Source organism: Protobothrops mucrosquamatus, unplaced genomic scaffold (genome assembly GCF_001527695.2).
Source record: "Protobothrops mucrosquamatus isolate PMUCROS unplaced genomic scaffold, P.Mucros_1.0 scaffold3233, whole genome shotgun sequence".
Classification (NCBI taxonomy): domain Eukaryota; kingdom Metazoa; phylum Chordata; class Lepidosauria; order Squamata; family Viperidae; genus Protobothrops; species Protobothrops mucrosquamatus.
The window spans coordinates 258,319-270,155 of NW_015389229.1; the positions used below are offsets into that span (position 1 = coordinate 258,319).

Consider the following 11,837-nt stretch of genomic DNA (forward strand, 5'->3'; position numbering starts at 1 on the left):
TTTTAATTAGACCAATTATTAATATTTGCCTTTTAATTAAGTTTTAATCTATAGTTTGATATTTTGTATTTTTATTTGGTTGTTAGCCGCCCTGAGTCCGCAAGGAGAAGGGCGGGATATAAATATAAATATAAATAAATAAATAAATAAATAAGTACAAATACACACACCTATAGTCAGGGCTTTTTTTCTCATAGAACGCACAGAACGGAGTTCCGGCACCTTTTTTGGATGGAACCTTGTAGGGTAGGCAAGGCGGGTTGTATGACGTGTGTGAGTTCCGGCACCTTTTTTTTTTTTTTTTTTTTAGAAAAAAAGCACTGCCTATAGTGATGTATATATGTGGAAAATCTATTTGTTTTCAGCCAGAAAAATGTCCTCAGCTCCAAGCAAGGGCAGAAAACACTGTCCACAACTATTCTGGTGACATCCCAATTCAAGTAGACCTCACTTATTGACCGCATTTGGGACTGACATCTGTGTCACTAAGCAGCCCAATCATTAAGCATGATGGCAGTGCCAACCTACACCTGCCCCTCTGCATGAGGGTTGTTAAAGGCAATTTCGCATGACTGTGACTTGCAACTTCTTGCCAGCATCCCCACGGATTTTGCTTATGGGTGTTCTGTCCCCGTTCCGACCCACACACCCAAACAGCCAGCCGAGGGTTAAAGACTTCTCCAGACACCACTGCACAGATAAGAAACTTGGCAGCAGCTCCGTAGCTGCCTGCCAAGACCTTTTTACTCCAAACACACAGAAACAAAAACAATACACACAGTTTAAAGCCACAGCAAACTACTTCGCCAGAGATTCAGCTTTTGTCCGTCACAGAGGTCCAAATGGCCACCACCACCCTTTTATAGCCTGTGGGGTGTGGTCCAGTGACTCAGCTTAATCTCTGGCACGTCTCTTTTTCTGCTGCGCACGCTTGTCGCTTCTACGCTGGCGTGGATCCAGCCACAACTTTTCTTCCTCATTATCCGACACACCTGGCTCCTGGCCAATCTCAGAACCACCTGGCTCCTGGCCAATCTCTTCTCCGTCGGGAGACACCGGAGGCATTGCCAAAGGAGGAGGGTCCTGGAGAGGGAGGCCTGGCCATCTCCTCTCCTTCATGTTCGGAGCCTTCTTCCTCCGATAAGAGGGGCTCACAAGACGGAGCCACAACACTGGGAAGCTAGCTGGGAAGGTCACAAAAGGGGATCACAAAGCATAGGATGCTGCGACTATCATAAATGTGCACCGAACCGAACAGCCCCGCTTGTTCCCGGCTTCTCCTCCGACCTGCCCTCAACTCACCTTCAAGCTGCTGCTTCGACCCAGCACAAAAGGGACCCAGCATATCAACCCCCCCCCTCCCATGGGTGGGCCGGAGGAGGAAGTTCCTATGAGCTTCTATCTCCTTCTATGCTTTCTAGCATGAAAGTACTCAATGGTTTTAACTCCTTTAAGCTAAACCACCGTGGGGCTAGTGTATTGCCGGCTTTCTAGGCAGAGATGTTGCCTTCCTTGGTCGCCATCTCCTGACAGGAGGCGGAAAAACATGCTTGTCCCATATCTACCACCCGTAAGGCATTGATTACATCAGTGGTTCTCAACCTTTTTAATGCCGCGACCCCAACCGGTCGTAAGTTGAGGACTAAACTGGTCGTAAGTCGAGGACTAAACCGGTCGTAAGTTGAGGAGTACCCAACCAGTCGTAAGTCGAGGACTTTCCCTGCCCGGGAGCGCCGCGCATGCGTGGTTCCGCCCCCTGCGCCGGCCGAGGCGTAGCTGGCAAGCGGCAGAGACGGAGCAGGCCGACCACCAGCTGGCCCAGCCCAAGGGAGGTAAGGCACCCACCGGAAAAGGGGAAAAAATGGCGGACAAAAAAAAATGGCGGACAAAACAAATGGCGGACAGCCTTGCTTGGCGACCCCCATGAAATGGTCGATCGACCCCAAATGGGGTCCCGACCCACAGGTTGAGAACCACTGGATTACATGCTATCAAGTAACTGACCCAAGTGAAATAGAGAAATAGTGACACTGCTTAGCTTGTGAAGATTAGCTACGCGTTGAGCCCTAAACGTTCATGAAATTCTAACAGAATTAGAGAATAAGAGTTGGAAGGGACCAACTCTCCAAGCAGGGGACCCTGTTCCATTCCAGACAAATGCCTATCCAACCTCCTCTTGAAAACCTCCCCTGATGGAACACCCACAACTTCTGGAGGCAAGCCATTCCGCCGATTAATTGTTCTCGCTGACAGGAGGGAATCTGGGCATGTAAGAGAGGCAGAGAGGGAATCTGGGCATGTAAGAGAGGGAATCTGGGTATGTAAGAGAGGGAATCTGGGCATGTAAGAGAGGCAGAGAGGGAATCTGGGCATGTAAGAGAGGGAATCTGGGCATGTAAGAGAGGGAATCTGGGCATGTAAGAGAGGCAGATTCAGGTGCTGCATCGCAAAGCAAGCCCACCTGGACAGGGCTGCCCATCGCCCAAGCCCACCTGGACGCCTCCCGCGTCTCTGTCCCTCGCCTTCCAGATGCCATTCGGCTCCTCCTAGCACGGAGGGGAGCCCCTTCAGTCACGATCCCTCTGAGCTCGGATCTCCCCGAGTCCTCGTCCTCCCCTCCAGACGCTGGGAGACTGATCCTTCCCAGCAGCGACAGGGGAACGTGGGAACGGCGGTGCCCAACCTTCCGAAGAATACCAGCAGGCCCCACGCCGGGAGCCGGGATGCACCAAGACGTTGGGCTGCAGGGAGCTCGGGGAAAGGATTTGAAGGGGGTCGGAGAGCCGTTCGCGGAAGCAGCAACCGAGGAGGAGGAGAAGGGGGGTGCACAGCGGTTCCCACGGAGCAGAAAAGCTCGCAAGGAAAGGCGGAGACTCGGAAGGGGAGGGGGCGCAACTGGGGGAAACCCACCTCGCTCTCCCTCCCTCCCTCCCTCCCTCCCCCGAGGAATCCCTCCTCCCCTTCCCCCCTCCTGGGGATTTCCCCCCCTCCTCCCCCCCTCCTGTTCCCCTTCCCCTCTCGCAGCGTCCTTGCCCACCTGGCGCCTCTTGCGCGCCCCTCCTCGAGAGGGGAATCTCCGGCAGCCCTGGCTGAAGAGACGTCGGGAGACCAGGAAGGACAGGCGGGAAAGGCCTGAAACTGGGCTCCCAGTCCCTTCCCCCCCTCCCCCGTCTTTCCTGCCTCCTCTCTAGGCGGAAGAGAAAAGCTCTCTGCGTTTAACCCTTTCGTGGAAGCCGCTGCGGGGAGGGGGCGACAGGGGCACCGCCAGTCCTCCAGCAAAAGACCCGAACTCCTTAAGTAGAGACGGGACAAGTCTGTTTTTCGACCTTCTGTCGCGAGTTGGCAGATAAGCAGCATCTGTGACTGGAAAGCCAACAATGCAATAGCGCAGTGTTTCTCAACCTTGACAATTTTAAGGCATGTGGACTTCAACTCCCAGAATTCCACTCCAACTCCCAGAATTCTGGGAGTTGAAGTCCACATGCCTTAAAATTGTCAAGGTTGAGAAACGCTGCTTAGCGGTATCTGTGGTGGAGCTAAAAGGAGTTAAAAACGTCAAGTGCTGCATTGCTAGAAAAGATGGGGGGTGGGAGGAGAAGCAGAGAGGAACTTCTGGATCCACTCATGGGAGGAATGTGGCCTGCAGAGTGGCTTTTATGTTCTTCCAAGGGAAGAGCAGCAACTGGAAGGTGAGCTGAGGACAAGTTGGAGAAGTGAAAAGAGATTTTTTTTTTCTGGGTGTCCTGCTTGTGCAGGGTGTTGGACAAGAAGACCTTCAAGATCCCTTCCAACTCTGTTATTCTGAGAGGCCGGGAGCAACTTAGGGCTGTTCGCTTTCCTCCAAGGCATGGAAACAGAGAAGCAATAGAGCAGGGCTTTTCAACCTTTTCACACATTGTACCACTTTTAGGATATGGTAACATCCGAGTACCACCAGTCACCTAGCAAGGTGTCAAAAACTTGATGACCAAAAAAAAGGGAAAAAAGTGATAAAGTACAGGTTGTCCTCGACTTACAACAGTTCACTTAGCGACTGTTCGAAGTTACAATGGCACTGAAAAAAGTGCCCCCCAAGCCACAGCCAAACCAGACACCTGCCTGCCCACCCACTGTTCTTCCTCCTGTTTCATTGTTGTGAGCATTTCTGTTGAGGATTGGCAGCGGGGGTGGGGTGGGGGGGTGTTTGGTTTTTATTCCCGTCTGCTGGGTGGTTGCAGCAGGTTTTGGTCACTTCACATCACCCTGGGACACTGTGACCGTCATAAATATGAATCAGTTGCCAAGCATCTGAATGTAAATCACAAGACCCTGGAGATGCTGCAACATTCCAGCTGATCGGCGCTTTTTCTGGGATCAGCAGAAGCACCAGGATCAGTGCTGCTTTCCAGCTGATTGGTGCTTCTTCAGGGCTCAACAGAAGCACCAGGATCAGTGCCAAGCTCTAGCTGGAGCCTGGCACTGATCCTGTCACTTCCACTGAGCCCTGACAGTCCAGAAGAAGCACTGATCAGCTGGAAAGCAGCACTGATCCTGGCATTTCCGCTGAGCCCTGACAGCCCTGCAGCTCCAGCCATCTCTCGCTCAGGCTTGTGCGGTGCTGCCACCGGTTCAGCTCATTCCCCTCCCCCGCTACCACTTTTCTAGGATGGTCGCGTACCACCTGCCAGGTGCCAATGTACCACAGGTGGTATCCGTACCACTGATTGAAAAGCCCTGCAATAGGGGGAAACAAGTCAGCTGCTGCCTACATGTTCCTTCCCTCCCCAAATTTGAGTCCATTGGTGCTACCTGCTTTGAAACTGGTGGCTGCAGTTTTCTGCTGGTGGGAAGATTTAAAAAGTCTCCTTTAAGTTAAGGTTGATTCCTTGGGAATGGCTTTCTTCCAGAAGTTGTGGGTACTCCATCACTGGAGATTTTAAAGAAGAGATTGAACAGCCATTTGTCCAGAAAGATATAGGGTCTCCTCCCTGAGCAGGGGATTAGACTAAAAGACCTCCCTTCCAATTCTGTTATTCTATTATGAATGTGCTGTTTTCTTGGCAACAATATCAATATCTAAAGTAGCCACTTGTGCTTCTGAAAATCATAAAATTTCAAAGGATCTGTCTGACTTCCCTGATGATTCTCCCAATTCTGAACTGAACCCAACAGACAATATAAAAGTAGATGCCCCCTTGGATGGAGACATTGAGTAGACACAAATGTTTTGAAAACCTGGGGATGAATTCCTTTAACATAAGAAAGTTGTTAATCAGCCGGAAAGCTGGCCCTGAGTATAGCACTTGGGATATTTGACAGTGCTTTGACCCCTTCTTGGTTCTGGGCCCTGTGCCCCCTGGTTTTATTCCTTAAAAAAAAAATAATGAAAACTTTGCAACTTAGGCAGGAAAAGTCAAATGCACAAGTATAGACTAGGTAGTACCTGGCTCAACAGTAACAACTGAGGGATCTAGAAATCCTACTGGATAAGTATGAAGCAGTAGTGTGCTGCACCTGTCAAAAGAAAAACCCAGTGCAGTCCTAGGCTGCATCAACAGAGGAATAGTGTCAAGACGACAAGATGTGATAGAATTGCTGTATACAGTGCTGTTGATACCACACTTAGAATACTGCATCCAGTTTGGTCACCATGATACAAACAGATGTTGAAACCCTGGAAAGTGTGTAGAGAAGAACAAAGATGATAAATGGTCTGGATGCTAAATTACAATGGGTTCAGGGAGCTAGGTATGTCTAGGCCATGGAAGAGAAGGATTGGGGGGACATGATAACTGTTTTCTTGAGGGGCTGTCACAAAGAAGAAGGGATTCATTTATTCTCTAGAGGGCAGAACAAGAAGTATTGGGTAGAAGCTTGTCAAAATGAGATCAAACCTAGAAGTAAGAAGAAATTTTCTGTCAGTGGGAGCAATTAATCCATAGAATACTTTGCCTCCAGGGATTGTGGTTGCTCCATCACTGGAGGTTTTCAAGAATAGGCTGGACAGATTTGGATGGTATAAGGTTCCTGCCTTGAACAGCAGATTGATCTAGAAGACCTCTGAGGTCCCTCCCAACCATATGATGCTATGAGTCTATGAACACAAAAAAACCCCAACCAACTTGATAAGTGATCACATAACACACTGACAAATGTCCTCCTCTCGGCTTCAATACATGACATCAGTAACTGAATCCTACTGTGATCTGATTGGCTCATTGCCAAAACAAACACTCTCTAAACATTCATGCTCATCGGCTACAATCAGATGAAGGAAAGCTACCTGATATCAACCTAAGCAAGTTGTGCTTCCTTTTTCTGGTTATTTGGCTATATCTTTTCATAGAATACAGATGATTGAACAAGCTTTGTTGCATTATATTCTTGATTAAATTATCTTTCCATTGATATATAATTTTATGGGACTACTCCAAAAGAAAAGTGATGTTATTAGCCATCAAACCTCAAAAATACACTTTTCCCAAAAGGCTTCCACAATTTTGGCCACTATTGTAGGGTCCCGTGCTTGGAGAATTGCTCCCTTCCAACTCTTATTCTGTAATTCTGCAAGAAGTTCATGAACATTTAGGGCTCAGCAAATAATTAATCTTCACAAGCTAAGCAGTGTCGCATTTCACTATTTCACTAAGCTTAGCTGCAAAGATCAGCTGCTAGCAGTGAAAATGACTTGATAGCAATAACAATTAACCAGTGGAACAGCTTGCCACCAGAAATCGTGGGTGCTCCATCGCTGGAAGTTTTTAAAAAAAGAGACTGGACAATCACTTGTCTGATATGGTAGGTCCTCCTGCTTGAGCAGCGGGCTGGACTAGAAGACCTCCAAGGTCCCTTCCAGCTCTATTCTATTCTATTCTATTCTATTCTATTCTATTCTATTCTATTCTATTCTATTCTATTCTAATCTGTGAAAACGTCTTGCAAAAACGCCTTAGGTAGAGACGGGACAAGCGTGTTTTACCGCCTCCTATCGCGAGATGGCGGTCAGATAGGCAACATTTGTGCCTAGAAAGCTGTCAATACAGTACTGCGGAGGCATCTGTGGTTGAGCTTAAACGAGTTAAAACCATCAAGTATTGTATTGCTAGAAAGGAGGGGAGGAAAGGAGAAGTGCAGGTTCTACCGGATTACTCATGGGAGGAAGGTGGGGGTGCCGAGTGGCTTTTGTGCTCTTCCCAGGGTTGAAGCAGCAGCTGGAAGGTGAGTTGAAGACAGGTTGGAGGAGAGGCTGTGAGCAAGTCAGGCTGTTTGGTTTCCTCCACGTTGTGGAAGCAGAAAAGAATATAGAATAACACAGTTGGGTGTGACCTTGGAGGTCATGTAGTCCAACCCCTCTGCTCAAGCATGAGACCCTGTACCATTTCAGACAAATGGCTGTCCATTATCTTCTTAAAAGCCTCCAGTGATGGAGCACTCACAACCCTCTGAAGGCAAAGCTGTTCCACTGTGGTTAATTGTTATTGCTGTCAGGAAATTTCTTCTTGTTTCTAGGATGCTTCTCTCCTTCATTGGTTTTCATTCATTACTCCTTGTCTTATCTTCTGGTGCTTTGGAGAATAAGTTGATACCCCACTTCTTTGTGGCAGCCCTTCAAATATTGGTACACTGCTATCATGTCACCCCTAATCCTTCTTTCCACTAGAGTAGACGTACTCAATTCCTACAATTGTTCTTCATATGTTTTAGTCTCAAACCCCCAATTGTGTTTGTTGTTCTTTCATTTCTCTGTTAATAAATATTAAGTCCAATATAGCTGACCCTCTAATTACCTCTTCTACCTTTTGCGTGACAAAGTTGTCATGTTTGCTAGGAACCTTTAAGAAGAGATTGGACAACCATTTGTCCAGAATGGTGTGAGATTTCCTGCTTGAGCTGGGGATTGGACTAGATAGAAGATCACAGACTAACAAAGTTGGGGATCTTCTAGTCCTTGGAGAACTTACAGTTTTGGAGCACCCACAGTTTCTGGAGGCAAGTCATTCCACTGATTAATTGTTCTTACTGTCAGGAAATTTCTCCTTATTTCTAGGTTGCTTCTCTCCTTGATTGGTTTCCATCCATTGCTTCTTGTCCTGTCTTAAGGTGCTTTGGAGGTTAGGTTGACTCCTTCTTCTTTTTAGCAACCCATTAAATATTAGAACATGGCTATCATGTCACCCCAGTCCTTTTCATTAAACTAGACATACCCAATTTCAGCAACTATTCTTTATATGTTTTACCCTCCAGTCTCCTAATCATCTTTGTTGTTCTTCTCTGCACTCTGTCTCAACATCTTTTCTACACTGGGGCGATCAAAACTGGATGCAGTATTGCAAGTGTGGTCTTACCAAGGCATTATAAAACAGTACTAACATTTCACATAATCTTGATTATATCCCTCTGTTAATGCAGCCTAGCACTGTGTTGGCTTTTTTGGCAGCTGCAGCACACTGCTGGCTCATATTTAAGTGATTGTCCACTAGGACTCCAAGATCCCTCTCACAGTTACTACTATTGAGTGAGGTACCACTTATACTATATCTGTGCATTTGGTTTATCTTGCCTAAATGTAGAACCTTACTTTTTTCATCATTGAATTTCATTTTGTTAGCACCCAATGTTCAAGTCTGTCAAGATTCTTCTGTATCTTAAACTTATCTTCTGGAATGCTGGCTATTCCTGCCAGCTTGATGTCTGCATAATTTAATGAGTTCCCCTTCTATCCTATCATCCAAATCATTGATGAAGATATTGAAGAGTACTGGGCCCAACACAGAGCCCTGGGGCATCCCACTACACACTTCCCTCCATGTAGATGCAGTTCCATTGAGGACCAGACGCTGAGTATGGCTGGTCAGCCAGCTACGAATCCATCTGGTGGTGATGCTGTCTAACCCACATTTTTCAATCTTATCAAGGAGTAGGTTGTGGTCTACTTTATCAAAAGCCAATACTGAAGTCCAAGTAAATTATCTCCACAGCATTTCTCTGGCCTTCTAATTTTGTCCCTTGGTCAAAGAATGCAATAAGATTTGTCTGGCATGATCTGTTTTTGACAAACCAATGTTGGCTTTTGGTTATGGCTCTAGGTGTTCACAGATTTGTTGCTTAATTATCTTTTCCACAATCTTCTCAGATATTGATGTTAGGCTGATAGATCTGTGGTTTCCTGGATCCATTTTCCCCCCCTTTTTTGAAGATGAGAACTACATCAACTTTTTTCCAGTCCTTTGGTAGTTCCCTGGTGCTCCAGGATCTATGAAAGATTTCCAAGGTCCCTTCTAGCTCTGTTGTTCTGTTATGAATCTGCTGTTTTCTTGGACTGATCCTCCACTCTCTTTTCTGAGATTTTTGTTTTTTTTACTTCCATGTCTACCCAATAAGCTTGGTATTTCCTATTGGTGTCCCATCCACATATTAACCAGGTTCAATTGTGTTTAAGCCAGAACTTTTAAAAAAATAGCTAATGAGGTCTTTTGGGGTGTTCAGTTGTTTGGGTAATTCTCGCTTACTGAGCCTTCAAAATTACAATGGCACTGTAAAAGCAAACATACACCTGGTTCACAAATTTGTGGTTATTGTAGCACTTGTTCAGTGACCACACATCAGCACTTCCTGTGGTTATGAAGGTGCAGAAAAAGGAGCTGCACCAATTCAGGTCCTGCCACATTTTTGATGGTTTCAGCATCTCACACTCAGGATCCCCATTTGTGATTTTCCCAGCTTCCTTCTGAGAAGCGAAATCTGGGGATGCCAGCAGGAAGTTGCAAGTCACGGTCATGTGAAATTGCCTTTAACAATCCACGGAGATTTGCTTAACAACGGCAGAGGAACAGATGAAAATGGGAAACTGTCTTGTGACATCATGCTTAATGATCGGGCTCTTAGGGACATGGATGCCAGTCCCAATTGTGGTCAGTAATTGAAAACTACTTGAATTGGGATATCACCCAGAAGGATTTTGGACAGTATTTTCTGCCCTTACTTGGAGCTGAGGATTTCCATGGGCAAAACTGGTGCTTCAAATCTTGCAGAGACTTTAGGCATCATTTCATCAGTTAAAGCCCTCACATCTCTAAAGTTAGCTCAGAAGGTTTGACTGTAACTATTTTGGGACATTTTTCAGGCTGAAAACACATGGATTTTCCACATATATACATTTGCGGGGGGGGGGGGTGTATTTGTACTTCTTTCTGTATGTATATATCTACAATTGTATAATCCAGTGATGGTGAACCTTTTAGAGACCGAGTGCCCAAACTGCAACCCAAAACCCATTTATTTATTGCCGGGTGCCAGGTGGGCGTGGCCCACTGGATGGGCGTGGCTGTGGTGGTCATGGCAGATTGGGTGGGTGTGGCCAAAGTGGGCGTGATCACCTCAATGTTGCTCGTGGGGAGGGACGCTTGTGGGGGCTGGGCAGGGTTGGGGGAGATCCAGGGGGTCTCTGGCAGGTGGGGCGGTGGGCAGGAGGCTCGTCCTACAGGGTGAGGCGAGGCAGGGTGGGGGTGCCATTGTCACAGGGCAAGGTGAGATGGGCTGGGGCAGCTGCTGCTGCCTGACACCATCGCCCCCCACACACAGAGGTCAGCAAACGCATGGGTGCTGGGATGCATCCAGCCACGTGGGACTTCGGCGAGTTAGCGGGCGGCTGGTTGAAGAGGGACGGTTGCCATCTCCGGGGCATGGCGCGTGTGCCCACAGAGAGGGCTCTGAGTGCCGCCTTTGGCATGCCATAGGTTCGCCACCACTGGTATAATCTATCCCCAGTGCTTCCAAATGTTACATAATGTCCCTTTGTAGTGCTAAGAATGTTTCTTTTTTCACAAATATTTTATTAATTCATCAGAATACAAAATACAGAAGTGCAAAGAAAAATTAAAATAATGGTAAAATAAGAGAAGTAAATTGTGTTCTTTTCTTTAATCAAGGCAGTCATTTATCCAACTCTGCTAACTCCGCTGGGTTTTGCAGCCATTCGTCCATTGTGGGAATGAAAATATCCCTCCATTTTGGGGCATAAAGTATTCTTGCTGCCATCAAAACATATAACATCAAAATTCCAATTATTTTTCACGTTCTTTATCCATTAAACCTAAAAGAAAACTCTCTGGTTTTATCTTTATGTTCTCTTTAAGAATCTTGTGTATTAAGATGTGAGTCCTAGTCCAATATTTCTTTGTTTTGTCACATGCCCACCATAAATGATAAAAAGTTCTTGTTTATATCTCCAACATTCGAGGTGTCTTTATCAATTCTTGATAATTTCTGTGGTGTTAGATACCAACAGGCCATCATTATAAAACCATTTGTATGAAATGGTTTGTATGGAAACTAATCAAGGAGAGAAGCAACCTAGAACTAAGGAGAAACTTCCTGACAGTTAGAACAATTAACCAGTGGAACAACTTGCCTCCAGAAGCGATGAATGCTCCAACACTGGAAGTTTTTAAGAAGAGACTGGACAGCCATTTGTCCGAAATGGTATAGGGTTTCCTGCCTGAGCAGGGGGTTGGACTAGATGACCTCCAAGGCACCTTCCAACTTTATTATTATTATTATTATTATTATTATTATTATTATTATTATTATTATTACTACTACTACTACTACCACTACTACTACTACTACTACTATTATTACGTATAGGATTTCCTGCCTCAGCAGGGGGTTGGAGTGGAAGATCTCCAAGATCCCTTCCAACTCTTTTATTCTGTTATATTCTCCCACTGTTCAAGCATTATCTTACATCCAAAGTTCTTTGTCCACTGAATATTTACATACACATTCTGCAAGTTCAATTTCAATTACAGTTTACAAACCCTAGCAATAATATGTTCAACAGTACCATGCAATAGCAT

The 11,837-nt window shown here is 46.1% G+C and overlaps 1 pseudogene; it reads left to right on the forward strand.

The window, feature by feature from the left end:
- The window catches only part of LOC107297326, a 78,691-nt pseudogene that overhangs the window by 32,717 nt on the left and 34,137 nt on the right, over positions 1-11,837 (forward strand).